This window comes from Muscardinus avellanarius (assembly GCF_963383645.1).
Source record: "Muscardinus avellanarius genome assembly, chromosome: 1".
Classification (NCBI taxonomy): domain Eukaryota; kingdom Metazoa; phylum Chordata; class Mammalia; order Rodentia; family Gliridae; genus Muscardinus; species Muscardinus avellanarius.
The window spans coordinates 21,145,566-21,160,889 of NC_137786.1; positions in this window are offsets into that span (position 1 = coordinate 21,145,566).

Below are 15,324 nucleotides of genomic sequence, written 5' to 3' on the forward strand. Positions count from 1 at the left end.
AAAAGCTGATGAAAAACTTTGTCAATTTTATAATCAAGGATATTTTTTTAAATACATAAAGAAATTAATAAAATCTTCATGCAAAATGAAATTATTTCATCTCTGTGGGAAACAGAATTCTAAGATGACCCACAGACCCCATACACTAGTATAATCCCCTCAACTGGAGTCTGGGCAGGACCTAAGAATGTGATGCAATCTCACTCTCATGATAAGTTAATCACAAGGGATGTTCTCTTGAATAATTCTGACCTGATAGGTTGAACTAATTAATACAGAGAGCCTAAAAGCAACAGGAGTGATCTCCTGCTATTCTTCAAGAAACAGTTCAGTTGTTTCTAGCGCTGCAAAAAAATGGGTTCTGCTCACAACCTTGTGAGTTGAAACAAGGCCCTCAGCCTAAAATAAGACATCAATCTGTTGTCACCTTGAATAAATCCCTGTGAAAGCCTAAACACAAAATCACTGGATTTGTGAGAGGTTTTGCATGCGCAATCACACACACACAAACATACACACAAACACACGTGTGTCATATGGCAATATGACATTAATTTGCAAACTATTGTGAAAATATCTTTCCATAGAGAAATCCCCTAGAAAGTTGTGATAGTTTGTTTGTAGCTGGTTTTGTGATTTTAGTCAAGCAATTAAACTTCTCCAGGCTTTGAGGGGATGTTTTTATGCTGAAAGTATCCAAATTCCTTATTTTTAAAGATTTATTTTATGCTCTAGGAGAACAGAAAAGGAGAATCATTGTTAAGTTTAAGGGATTTGAACACCTTCCAACTATTGATCAGTAGATTACTTTATTGAAACTTTGATTATTTGATTAATTAGTAGAGTGGTAAGTTCATTTACTCATACTGTGCTTTACCAAATATTTCTTTTACCACATAAGCTATATGGTAAGAAACATAGTGATAAATAATCATTTTTATTTTATTGTAATGATTTGAAAATGAATATTATTATTATTATTTTTTTTTTGTGGCACTGGGGTTCCTGGAAGACCTTCTGCCTTAGGGCTACACCCCCAGACCTATTTTATATTGTTATTTGGAAACAGGGTCTCTTAAGCCAGCGCGGCTGGTTTAGAACCTGCCCGATCCTCCTGTCTCCGCCTCCCAAGCGCGGGGATTACCAGCGTGTGCCACCATGCCCGGCGAAAATGAATATTAATTTAGATAAATTCTTAATAAAAGGTTCGAGACCCTGATGTTTTCTTCATGAAAAGAGTGTTAATTTGAGGCCAATTGTTTGAATAAAGTTTACAAAGTCAAAGACAGAAGAACTGGGAAAAGGAAAGCCATTTAAGCCAAGTGAAAATGGTATGTAAGGCTTTAAAATTGTGAATGAACTTGTTAAGATGAAGAAATCACAAACATTTCTTTGGTTTAATAAAACAAGTAAAAAGAAGAATTCTTACAAGTGAGATAAAGGGAAAAAAACTAAGATTATTAATAATGTCTCAGTATATCATTCAAAGTAATTTAGGCATTGCCATAAATAATAGGACTGTTTTTAAATGGTGATTTAGTTCAGACTGGAATAATAAAATATCATACACTGGGTGGTTCATAAGAAACAGGCATTTAATATGGCAATATTTCACACTCCTGTTCTTGGGAAGATGAGACAGGAGAATAGCTGGTTTGAAGACAAGCAATACAGAGCGCCTCTCAGCAAAATGGCAAGACCCAGTTTCAGAAAAAGAAAAATAGAGAAAAAACAAAGTGCAGAAATGGAGCTCAGAGTTCGAATACTTCTTCATGCAATCCCACCAACACACACACACATACACACACACACACACACACACACGCACACACACACACACACACACTTAATTAATTAAATAATTAAGACATTTAATTTTCAGTCTGCAGGCTGATAATCTGTGCTTAAAGGCCAATGTGCTTGTATAATGACAGTAGTCCTCTTCTGGGTTGCAGATTTGCTAAATTCTCTTTTATCCTCACATGGCACTGGGGGCTGAAAAAGAGGAAGTGCTCAAATATACTTATAAGAACACTCATCTTACTTATGAGGACCAAATTACCTGCAAAGTCCCCAAATCCTAATGCCAGCACACTGAAGATAAGAAATTTCAACATAGCCTTTATTAGGAAAAAAAATTATTTGTGCACCCATGGTCTTCACATGCAAACATATAGCCTTGCTCTTTATGTCCCTCTGTTTCTCACATCTGTGGTCTCAGCTTAGTCACACTTGTTGTATAAACATTTAAAGCGTACATGATGCTTTAATATACTTATTCACAGTTAAGTTTTTATTGCCATAGTTACCTGTGTGTGTTTGTCTGTCTGTCTGTCTGGCAAATTCACCTATAATGTACTTTTAACAAATTTTCAGTATACAAGGCAATATTATTATTGAGCCTTCAGGTTACACATTATATTTCAAGATTTACTGATAGTACATAATTGCAACTTTATACTGTTTGACCTATATTTCCTTGTTTCACTTTTTCACCCCTCCTGGGTGAAGAAAGAGTTAAAGAGTATGGTGAAAGAGTTAAAGAGTATGTTCTACTCTTTAACTCTTTGGTTCTATGTAGTTAAATTTTTAGATTCTATATACTAGTAAGATCATGCAGCATTTGTCTTTCTATGTCTGATTTATTTTCTTTTGTATCTCACCTTCCAGGTTCATCTATGTTGTCTCAAATGACAGGATTCTCTTATTTTTATGGCTCAATATTATATATATCATTGTGTATATGTACTGTGCTTCCTCATGCAATCACCAGCTGATAGACACTTCATGTTATTTCTTGTTTTGGGCATCTAGAATAATGCCTTAATGGTCACAGGAATGAAGATGCCTCTAAAAGGTACTGACTTCATTTTCTTTAGTCATATATCCAGAAGAGAGATTGATGTGTCACGTGATCATTCTTTTGTCTAATTGCTTGAGAAACATTTGTATTTATTTCTATAGTGGATTTACCAAGCTACATTCTTACCAGCAGGATAGAGATCCCTATTCTCTTTACTTCCAAAACAAGACTGTGTTACTTTGACAGTAGATATAATAATGGTGTGAGGTGTATTATATTATAGTTTTGGCTACCTTTCCCTAATAATAAGAGGTATTGGCCCAGTGCTACTTTCTAGGCTTTGATTTAATTGTTGTTATTTGACTTCAATTTTGAACTGAGACAAAACCAAAATCATGTTTTTTTTCTTTTTTGGGCACTGAGAATTGAGCCCAGGAGCATTCTATGTCTGAACATGACTCCCAGCTCTATTTTACTATTTTTTTCTGAAACAGCATCTCACTAAGTTACTGAGGCTGGCGTTGAACCTGTGATCTTCCTATATCAACCTCTCAAGTTCTGAGATTACATGTGTGTGTGTTGCTGAGCTCAGCTTCATTCTTTATCAGTTACTAAAAGTATATCATTATTTACTTCAAGTAAGTAATTTTGCTTATAAAATAGCATAGAAATTTTCTCCATTTATTTTAAGAAGTGACAATCTCTTAGCTTTACTGAAAATACTCATTGATGGAAGGGAGATTTACATGCACAGTGAAAATATTATTTCCCTAATGTTATTTAGATGATAGCAGCCTTCTTGTTCCCAGAAGAAAGTATCTTTCTAAAGTGCTATGAAGACAATTCAGGTATTAAATAAACTGTTAACCACTGATCTATATTTTATTCTTAGATGTTCTTGTCTATAGTGACAAAATATATAATTTATAAAATATTTTGCTGAGGGACCACTTATAATAATTCAGTGCATTGGTATCTTTTTCATTACTATATCTTGTTATCTGTGGCCATAAACACATCCACAAATTCTTAAAGTCTATCTCAAACTGTAAAGCAAAACATTTTACAGATATGCAGGTGCTTTGTAATACTAAGCACCTCATCAATGATGCAAGTATGTAACCAAAAACAAGCAAAGATACTCCAATTCTCAAAAGCCCTTCTGTTTCATGATGAAATGAAAGTGAAATTCTAAGAGGTCTGATACTAATATATGCAACCAACTCATTATATTTACATATTTTTAGCTATGCTAACAGATGATCAAGTGTAAATACCACAATGAATTTTCTATTTCCTTTCTTTCAGTAAAAGCTATATATAAATTTTTAGATAAAAATGAAAATGTCACTATGCATTTGGTGAAGATAAATACACTTCCTTCAAAATTTACTGATGTCATATTTTTCTAATCTAAAATGAAGTTCATTATATCCTAAACTCTTTGCAGTACTCTTTTACTGAGGTTTCTATTAGAATATGTTTTAGACATAGAGACTGACCATTAAATCAAACATAAAATTAAATATGTCAGTCTATTTAGGCGGTTACTATTACAAAAACATATGACCATCTACAACAAAACCACAACTACTTTTAATCCTTAATGTTGATGAATATTCCTCACAGTACTTATTCTCATCTACTACTATATATAAAAGTATTTCATCGTTTAGTGTCTATATATCTAATTTTCATGAGAAGGGGAACTTTTCTGATAACTTTTCCTTATATGAAGCTATATTTATAGATTTTATTCTAAATGTTCATTCAGTCACCATTCTCACTGCTCTAATTCAAAACAACTGACCATCACAACTTAGAGGAAGAAAGATTTGCATACAGTTCTGCAGATTTCACAGATTTAGTCTAGGTTAGGCTGGGTAAATCTGTAGAACTCAAAGTATTATGAGAGAGAGGAAATAAAGGAGTAAGCGAGTAAACAGGCTTAACTTTAACATCAGTGGCTGAAAGAAAAATCAAGCATGCAAGGGTATTCAAGGACAAAAGCACAGTTCACAAGGTCACAATACCCAGTGACACATCTTGTCAATACACACCACCTAGTAAATATTGGTGAGATTACAACCCTCATGACTTAATTATAACAATTATTGAACATCAATACATGAACCATAACAAACATGTTGAACACCAGTCCTAAATTTAAAGTGGGAATAAAGTAAATTTGATATAAGAACTGGATTACAGCTAATTCTCTGGTAGGCTATAGCCTACAATATATATAGTTTGGCTTAACCTAAGTTGTAACTTCAGGGATCAGTTCTACTCAATTTTTAGTTTCATAATAAAAATGCTGCCTCATTCATGTTCCATAGGTCTTATTTTAGAAAAAGAAGCTTCTTTGTAACCATGAAAGCCTACTCAAGTATGATTTTGAATAATTTATTTTTTTATTTTTATTTTTTGGTGGTACTGGGGTTCCTGGAAGCCCTTCTACCTCTGGAATACACTCCCAGACCTATTTTATACTTTTTTTTTAAATTTTTGGACACAGGGTCTCTTAAGCCAGCAAGCCTGGCTTCGAACCTGTGGGATCCTGCTGTCTCCAACTCCCAAGCGCGGGGATAACGAGCGTGCGCCACCACGCCCGGCGAATAATTTATTTCTTCATAGCCTCAGATATAATCTTCAATCAGGGATGCCAGTACAAAGTAGTAAAATGTCCTAGTCTCCTGTTCATTGGAAAGAAACTATGAAAGACACTGCCCTTGCTCTCAGGCCTTGCAGCAGAAGGGAATTCCAGTGACCACAGAAGCTATTTAGATGTTAAAAACTTACATTGTCTTTTCTATCCTGCTTCTTTTGTAGAATTATCTACCAAAAAAGTAGTGCAATACCCTCATTTCTTATCTTATTCTCTGCTCTTAAATATTTTATCAGTCTGAGGAAAATAAAATTAATGAAATGCTATAAATTTGTAAGATTAGAAATTTATTATTGGCTTTCACTATTGTAGGGTAAAGGGTAGAATTTATGACTTGCTTCTGAAATCCTTAAGTTAATGTATATTTCTATAATGTGTAAAATAATTATAATTTATTATTTCATATTAATTATAAAGAAGGTAATAAAAATTTAAGTGGATTTTATTCATGTTAAACTTTACATCCTTAAAATGAGTTGCTTATTTGCTAAATTTGTTTATCTATTGCTATTTTTTTTCAATTAGGAAACTAAATCAGTATATAACCGGAAGAAAAGGACATTGAATAGTTTCTACTTTATAATTTGTCAATTATAAATCTGAAAGCTACAGGTTTACTTCTTAAACTTAGAAAATACATGTATATTTGAAATTAATTTCTGTATTTCATATAATTTAGATGATTTGACATAATATGCTAACAAGTTCATTGGTACCATTAATTAATTTCAGAGTTAGAATTTTGCATCATGATACAGACAAGATAACTAAATAATACAACTAAACAAGTGTAACAGAAGTCAGAGAGAAATTGCATCTGAGGAAGGGAAAAAGCATGTGTGTATAAATGTACATTCTCTTTGGAAAACTTCATAGTAGATTATGTAAGTTATGATTTAGGGCTTACCAGATGGATGAAAAGCTGGCTTTCTACTTAGAGGAAATAATTATTTCAGTTTTCCTTTCTTTTTCTTCTCTATGGTGATATCAAGTCTCTATATTTCTAAGAAATAAGCAATATGCATGTTTATTGGAAATACATAGTCAAATTGACTCATCTTAAGACAAATGAAAGTAAAAATCTCCAATTCTCACCTACAGTATAGGAGGAAAACACTTTCATGCATCCATTGTGGAGTTGGAAAATGAAATAGCTTTTGTGGAAGAAAATCTGGCAGTATCTACCAAAGTTGTGCTGTCATGACACTTTCATCTAGCAATCTTGTTACTGGAATTTTACAACATAAATATATTAGAATAAATACAAATATACTTTATGAAGCAATGATTGTTGTAGAAATGGTTGCAGTGGAAAAAGTAAAAAAATAACCGGTTGGTAGAATATTCATTAAAGTCCTGTAAAAAAAAAAAGAAAGAAAAAATACTTCTAATAAGACAAATTACTACACCTGAAGAAAATCAGAATGATCTGTCTGTTTCATAACATTTTATGTGATTACTTCATTTCAATAAAATAGATGAATAAAAATATCAGTCAGTCATTGTATTGAATGAAAAAAGTAAAAAAAAAATAGTAGATACACATATATGAGTGAATTGGGACAAAGAAGACAAAGGGTATAAGTTATAATTCTTTTCTCCTTTATATATTGTTATATACATTGTGACTAAACTCAAGAAATTATATTTTTCTATATTACAGCATTATTAAGAATGAAAAGGTAGTCAAAATGAAATGAGAGATATATTTTAAATTAAAATCTATCAGTTGCAAGTTATTTTTCTAAAGTTACAAAGATGAAAAAAGAGCTGGAGGAAAAAATTGTCTTTTGGAACCAGAGCCTTATTATAACTAATTTATTGTTTCATTATTCTCACTGACAACTTTTCTACCAATAGTCTATAATTGTTTTTCACGGAGTTAGTAAAATAAAAAATGAACAAATATATAAATAGGAACAACTTTCAAAGTAGTTATTCCACCTGACAAAATGTTTTGGGAGGCTGACATTAGTTATTAACTATATGCATTGCTTGGTGTTATTCTTAACTAATTTAGATAAAACAAGATTGCTATTGTGATTTTTATTTATGAATTTTCTTTCTTTTCCCCGCCAAATGTTCAACTTTCAAAATTTGCATTGACAAGTATCAGAAAGCTTTCTCAGTGCTATATTATGCACCTGACAAAACTCAACAGAGTATTATTTCTCAATTTTAATGAGTGACTTTCTACTTTTCATGGACTATCTATCCATAAATCTGAAATTAAGGTTTAGAAGGCAGCACAGTAATAAACCTTCTATTCAACTCGTGAATTTTAAATAAATAAAATACTACTAGGAAATGAGATGCTACACAAAAATAGGAGTACGTATTTAAATACATATTTGATATATACATCTTCCTATAAAATATTCATCCAATGTGTGGTGGCGCATGCTTGTAATCCCAGCATTCCGGAGGCTGAGACTGGAGGACTGCAGTTTGCGGACAGCCTCAGCTACTTAGTGAGGCCCTCCGCAACTCAGTAACATCCTGTTTCAAAATAAAGAATAAAAAATAGGGTATGGGGTGTAGCTTGGGGGTCAAATGTCCCTGGGTTCCATCCCCAGACCTGCCAAAAATAAAATAAAAAAATAAAAAAATAAATAATTATCCAAATTAAAAAGTTATCGATATGAACATGCATTTATTTTATTAAACACCAAACACACATTTTCAATATTTTACCAGAATTATAAAAGTGCATGCATTTTTCATATATATTTATGGCAAAGTATCTGAGAAATTAAGAAAACATGGCCTCTAATATCAGCCATCTTTCCAACAACCTACATGCGATTATTCACATCATTCTTTAATTGCAAATCTTAAAAGAGTTATGAAGATATAAGAAGCATACAGTTGTCTCCTTGGCTTTAAGAAATAATTTTCTTCTCCATTACATTTTTCAATCAGAAGAGCATATGGATGTAAAGATGTTAGTACAATAATACTTTGTAAATGATTAATTTGATATGACAAAAATGAATGTTGTACAGAAGGGCCAAAGATGTGTGTCCTAACTTATCTTCTATCATGAACAAGTTCTCAGGTAAGATTATAATTTCCACAGTAGACTTACTGTTGATTTAGGGTATTTTAAGCCAAATATTATTCATCTTGTTACATAACCTAAGCAAATCAACCTTTCATATAAAATATGTACAAACAAGAAAAAAACAAAAGAAATGTCTATCTCATTTTGCTGCAAATATATACATATATATATATATAAACATTTATTTTCATCTCTTTCAATGTCAAAGGGAAATCTATATATCTATAATTGTTCATTACATGTTAAAGACTTGGTTGCCAATTGCAAACTGAGCCTGAAAATAACCTGTTTTCTCCAATATTTTAAAAAATTTAGGGTATACTGGCTTAAATTATAATTTCTAAATATGGTCTCCATCTTAATTTCACGATAATATGTTGTAAAGAAGGGATTATTTAAAAACTTTCAAGAAACAAATATTGAATGGTAAATCATCTTCTTAACATATTATACAAAAAGATAAATATGTTAAAATAATAAAACATTTTGATTTGTTAATTTATTCTTTATTCTTTCAAATAAAATGTAATCATGTTTTAATATGTTTGTAATTGCAACTACCTTATAGGTGAGGTACATTTTTTAATGTTGCAAAAATTTTAACTCAAATTTTAATAAAATATGTAAAATTATCTTGTTACATTTTTAAAAATTTCTACAATATTGGCATAGTAAACTTACTTTGCATATTTTCATGTATCTTTGTTTATATATACTTATATGTATATTAATGATAATCATTGTAATATTTCCATACATGCATACAACATGTATTGATTCACTCTTTTCCCTCACTTCCTCCAACCTCTACTCTTGAAACCCTTCCCAGTCCCTAGTAGACACTATTCTACTTTCTATTGGGCTTTGTTTTAAGTTTTTCATATATCAATGATGACATGTAATATTTATATTGTTATGTCTAGATATTTTGCTTAACATGATGTACTCTAGTTCTATTTCTTTTCCTGAAATAGACAGGACTTAAGTCCTTTTATGGCTAAAAATCCCTCTTTATTGTTTATATGTAGTACATTATCTTTTTCCATTCTTCTGCTCATGAGCAACTTGGCTTAATCCATACACAGATAATGTGAATAGTCCTTCATCAATCCCCACTCCTTTCTCCCCCCCCCCCTGTCTTTTTCATGTTCAGTTTAGTGACTGACTGATATTTTTGTTAGTGTACATCATGCGCTTTAGGCAGTTTCCCTCTTCCCCACTTCCATCAACCTTAGTTACTTTATTTGCTTTTCCCAGGTTTCTCCTTCTTCTAGAGTTTCTTCTATGACCCATTTCCCCCTAGCTTCTGCATATTAGGGAGAACATATGACTTTTTACTATTTGTGACTGACTAATCTCAGTTAGCATAATGTTCTCCAGTTACATCCATTTCCTTGCAAATGAGATAATTGTGGTTTTCTTTCCATTGTGTACATATCCCAAAGTTCTGTAATCCATTCATCTGTTGATGGACATCTTGGTGGGTTCTATAGATAGCGTGGCTATTGTGAATTGTGCAGCAATAAACATAGATAAATATGCATTAGTTTGATATTTTGGTTTCCATTCTTTTGGGTAGATACCCAGAAGTGGTATTGCTGTATCATATTGTAAGTTCATTTCCATTCTTCTGAGGATCCTTCATACTGTTTTCTAAAGTGGTTGCACTAAATTGCAATTCCACCAACAATGTATTAGAGTTCCCACTTCTACAAATCCTTACCAGCATTTGTTGTTGTTGTTGTTGTTGTTGTTGTTGTTGTGTGTGTGTGTGTGTTAATAATTGTCATTTTAATTAGATTTAGGTAAAATTTCAGAGTACTTTTGATTTGCATCTCTCTGATTGTTAATGCTGTAGAACATTTTATACATTTATTGGCCATTTGAATTTCTTCTTTTGTGAAGTGTCTAGTTCACTTGCCCGGTTTTTGATTGGGTTATTTGTTTTCTTAGTGCTGAGTTTCTTGAGTTATCTGTATACTCTAGATATTAGTCCTCTATAGAAAGACTAGCTGGCAAAAATCATCAAGAAAAAAAAAGGAAATCAAAGAGGAACTTAAAAGATAGAAAGACCTTCCATGCCCTTGGATAGGCAAAATGAATATTATAAAAATGAACATTCTTCCAGAAGTGATCTACAGATTGAAAGAAATACATTTTTAAAAGTATAAAGTACACAGGCACTATTTATTTCAAATATTTGTGTAATAAGTGTGTTTAATAAATATTTACACATAGAGGAAGACCAATGTCATTCAATTATTTATTGGCTTAGTAATTCAGTGAAACATTCCCCAAATATTTACAAAATATCTACTAGGAGGTATTGAATTGGTTTCATTTTGAGGGATAAAACGGAAAACTATAAGTATTATTTTTCGTACAATGTCTGCATTATACTGAGTAGTACACTACTGATCAAATGATAACCCAGGGGTTTAATCAAATGATATAAAGAATAAATATGCCTTGTGCAAAATTTCACAACTAAATGAGCTTCTGCTCATGTGGAAAGATGAAAGAAGAGGAAGGAACACTTGAACCAGGAAATAGGGAGCAGAGGTGCAAAGCATACATTAAAGTACCAAGTTTCTTAGGAGAATTAGAAAGAGAGGAAGTCAAATAGGTAAGTAGAGGAAAGACCATCTGGGGACTTGTAACTTTCAGACTCACTCAGAAGTATTACAATTTAGTCTTTTGATGAGCAGAATGCAATCAGAGGTTTAAAACTATATCAAATTATGTATAGTCCTAGAACATCTATGAAGACAAGTTGTATTTTTGTTCATCATCCATACTCAAGCTTTGAATAAGAGAAAACTTCAGAGAACCTCCTTCATCTTTTTCTACATTTTTAAATAGTCTTTTTCCTTTTAAAATGATATGTATAAATATTTAAAAGGTGAATATAAATTTTCTAAAATATAGATTACTTCTCTATGTTTAACAAAAAGGAACTAAGATTTGACTATATGATAGATGAGAAGTATAGGGCTAGTTAATATAATTAAAGTAAAAATTTTATCAACCTGTTCAATAAATTCATAGATTTAGGTTAAAACTTTATAACCAATGGATTATTTAATAGGTATCACTTGAAACAGTTATCTATTAAACATTCCTCAACTGGAACATTTTTATTAAAAAGTTGAGCATTGTGTTTCTGCCTTAAATGTATGACATGATCACTTCTATAAAAATATTTTAAACATTAATATCATCCAACTACCTTCTATAGGAGGAATGACATACAATTTATACAGAACTTAAAAAAGTCTGTATAGTATTAAAATTTTAGAGGAAAGTGGAAAGGTGGCTTAACAATGTAGCAGAAGAGTCTTCTGAGTTTATTTGAAAGTCCTCATTTTAAAAATGAATGAGGAAAATCAAACAAGACTAAGTTTTTTTTTCTTTTCCCAGAAATAATATGAATATAAATATAGTTTCTACTCTAATTCTTCTGTTTGAATTTACTATCATTCTTATGTCTAAGATTTCTGTTGAGTATTTTTTTTATGAGTCAGACAATTACTATTGGGAAACATGAGAGTAAACTAGTTATTCTCTTTTTGTGCTTTTATTCTGAAAGTAGATAACTATTAAATAATTTGAATTATTTAATATAGCAGAAATTTCTTTGAGAAAAACTGAGGTCTTGGTAATGTCAAAGAGCATTATGAGTGCCCTATTTGAGGGGCCTGCTTTATATTTGAAGACAGGTAAATCTCTATATTTGTCTTTTTTGTTCAGGAAAATACTGAGAAATAAACATCTTGAAAAGATTTGGGGAAAGAATATTATGAGCCAATATAACAGTTTTAAAGACCTCAAGGTAAGAAAAAATGTGTCCTGTTCAAGAAATGAAAGTTAAGTGAACATCAACCAAGCCCACAGAGCAAGCATGGATTGAAAAGCCAGAAAGTTTCTGCTAATGGAGACCTTAGGCACCTCACCAGGAATCCAGGACTTCATTGATAAGATTACTTCAGTTCTTGTGTGGGGTACATATTATAAAGTGACAAACTAAAGCAAAATCAAAAAGAAGTGTAACATTCTTTTTTTTTAAATCACAGAATAATTTTCTCTTTTTTTAGAAATGTAAACTTTCTAAAATTTGAAGAGTAAAGAATAGACTAAATATATATTTTCTGAAAAAACATCATTGTGTATCTTCTCATATAAAGTTATTATGCACACCGTTTTTGTTGTTGTTGTTGTTGTTGTTGTTTCGGATATGGTGATGGAACCCAGGTGCATTTGACCCCTGAGCTACACCCCCTGCCCTATTTTTTATTCTTTATTTTGAAACCGAGTCTCTATGTACACCGTTTTGAATATATTTGTCCAATAGTAGAAAATAAAATTTTATTACATTTTTATATCTGACCCGGGCGTGGTGGCGTACGTACGCTTGTAGTCCCAGCATTTGGGAGGCTGAGACCTGAGGATTGTGGTTGCTGGACAGCCTCAGCTACTTAGTGAGGCCTTCTGCAACTCAGTGAGACTCGGTTTCAAAATAAAGAATAAAAAATAGGGCAGGGGGTGTAGCTCGGAGGTCGAATGCCCCTGGATTCCATCCCCAGACCCACAAAAAGAGAAAAAAGGAAAAAAAATTATATCTGAAAAAGGTTGTTCAAATTATTAAAGGCCATTTATTATTGGAGTGTATTTGTATCTATTCATTAAAAAGCAGGATTAACTATAGTATCATATATTTTAACTTATTTATAAATTATAAGCTATACTTAATATATCATAAATAGATCTGTGGTTATTATACATTTTGTAAAATTGGCATTTATCTTTAAATGCTAAATACATGGTGTGTTACATACAAAGTGGTATACATTATCAGCCCTATGCAAAATTCAGGGTGAATTCTTTGTAAGCTGAAGTGTATATATTATTTACTTCTAGCCTCATGGATCACTATGCTTTAAAATATCCACTGTTTCATAGCATATTTACACTTTCTTCTTTGATTTAATGATTAAAATATGCTTCATGATATGTTAATAATCGATGGATACATACATATGACTAATTATAATATATATGTATATTTGGATAAGTGGTGAATATTTTCTTATGCTCTAAATAGAGACAATGCTTGAATATTATTATATGTCAGAACATTGTCAAATTGTTTACCTTCTGTAAAAATTTATATGCTAATTTCCAGTGAGAGAAAAATGTTGAAGCAAAATTCATAAAAACTAGAGTTCTACAGATTCAGACAAATTAATAAAAAGTCATTTTAATATGCATTTTTGGACATTTTTAAACAATTATTTTTCTTAATTTAAATTTCTCAGGTTATGGAGCACATTATTTAGTTTTAAAAATATAAAATCTTCTTCAAACACAGACCAAAGCATAACTAGTTTTTATGTTAAATAGTGAATTTAACTGTAGAACACTTGCTACTAAAGAAGAATTTTAAATTGCTATTTAATTCTGACAATAAATAATATTTATTTAGTTTAACTTATGATGATGAGACTAGGTAAGTCTGTAATGATATTTGTTCTACACACAAAATAACAATACTACTACTGCTGCAGCTATTACTACTACTACTCATCATCATCATAATAATAATTTAATTCTAGGAATTATAAAAATTTACTCAGCCATAAAGGAGAACAAAATTACATCATTTGCAGGGAAATGGATGGAAATGGAGAATATCATGCTAAGTGAGATTAGTCAGTCACAAAAAGTAAAAAATCAGATGCTCTCCCTAATATGCAGAAGCTAGAGAGAAAGTGTCATAGGAAAAACTCTAGATTAAGAAGGAGAAACCATAGATGAGCAAATAAGGCAACCTAACTGGGGAATAGGGATGTACCTCCACCAACATATCAAGGAGGGATGGGGGAGGGAATTGGGTGGGAAATGGAGAAGGGATAAATGAGTAATACGTGCATATATGCCTCTACCATCTTGTATCACATGAAGATCAATGACTACAATGCACCAATAAAAATAAATAAATAAAATAGATATCATAAATTCTATTTTAATCCATACTATTTACTTGAAAGGTCATAAGAGACTGTAAATGAAATTATAGCCTCTTAAATTTTCCCAAGGCTTGTCCATAATTTTTTTCTGTTTACCTACTTTTAGAAAAGTATTTCAGAGTAGATGCTGCTGATTTCCTCTCATATGATCCCATACAAATCACTGTATCTTATATATATAACATACATAGCACAGCATATCTAGCACACTTGGTTTGTTTATTTGTTTGTTTATTTATTTATTTATTTATTTATTTATTTATTTATTTATTTATTTATTTTTGGTGGTACTGGGGCTCCTGGAAGCCCCTCTACCTCTGGGCTACACTCCCAGAACTATTTTATATTTTTATTTGGAAACAGGGTCTCTTAAACCAGCACAGCTGGCTTCGAACCTACGCGATCCTCCTGTCTCCGCCTCCCAAGCGTGGGGATTACAAGCGTGCGCCACCACGCCGGCAACACTTGGTTTATTTAAAAGTTCCATGTATTCAATTTAATCTTTTAAAAAACATATCGTAACAAATAGAGGAGAGATTCAGGTAACAAGTGCAATCAAATTACCAAATTGTCAAAATTTATTAGTGTATTAATTCTACCATTATTTAAATGCTTTCTGTAATCATCATCATCACGTTTCATGATTAATTTTTCACTTGTTAGGGTAATGAAAGCAGTATAATTTGCTGCACTTTATTCTGCCCTTGTACAATTTTTTTATTTTTATAAATAGAATTTTTGTTAAACATTATCAACTCTAAAT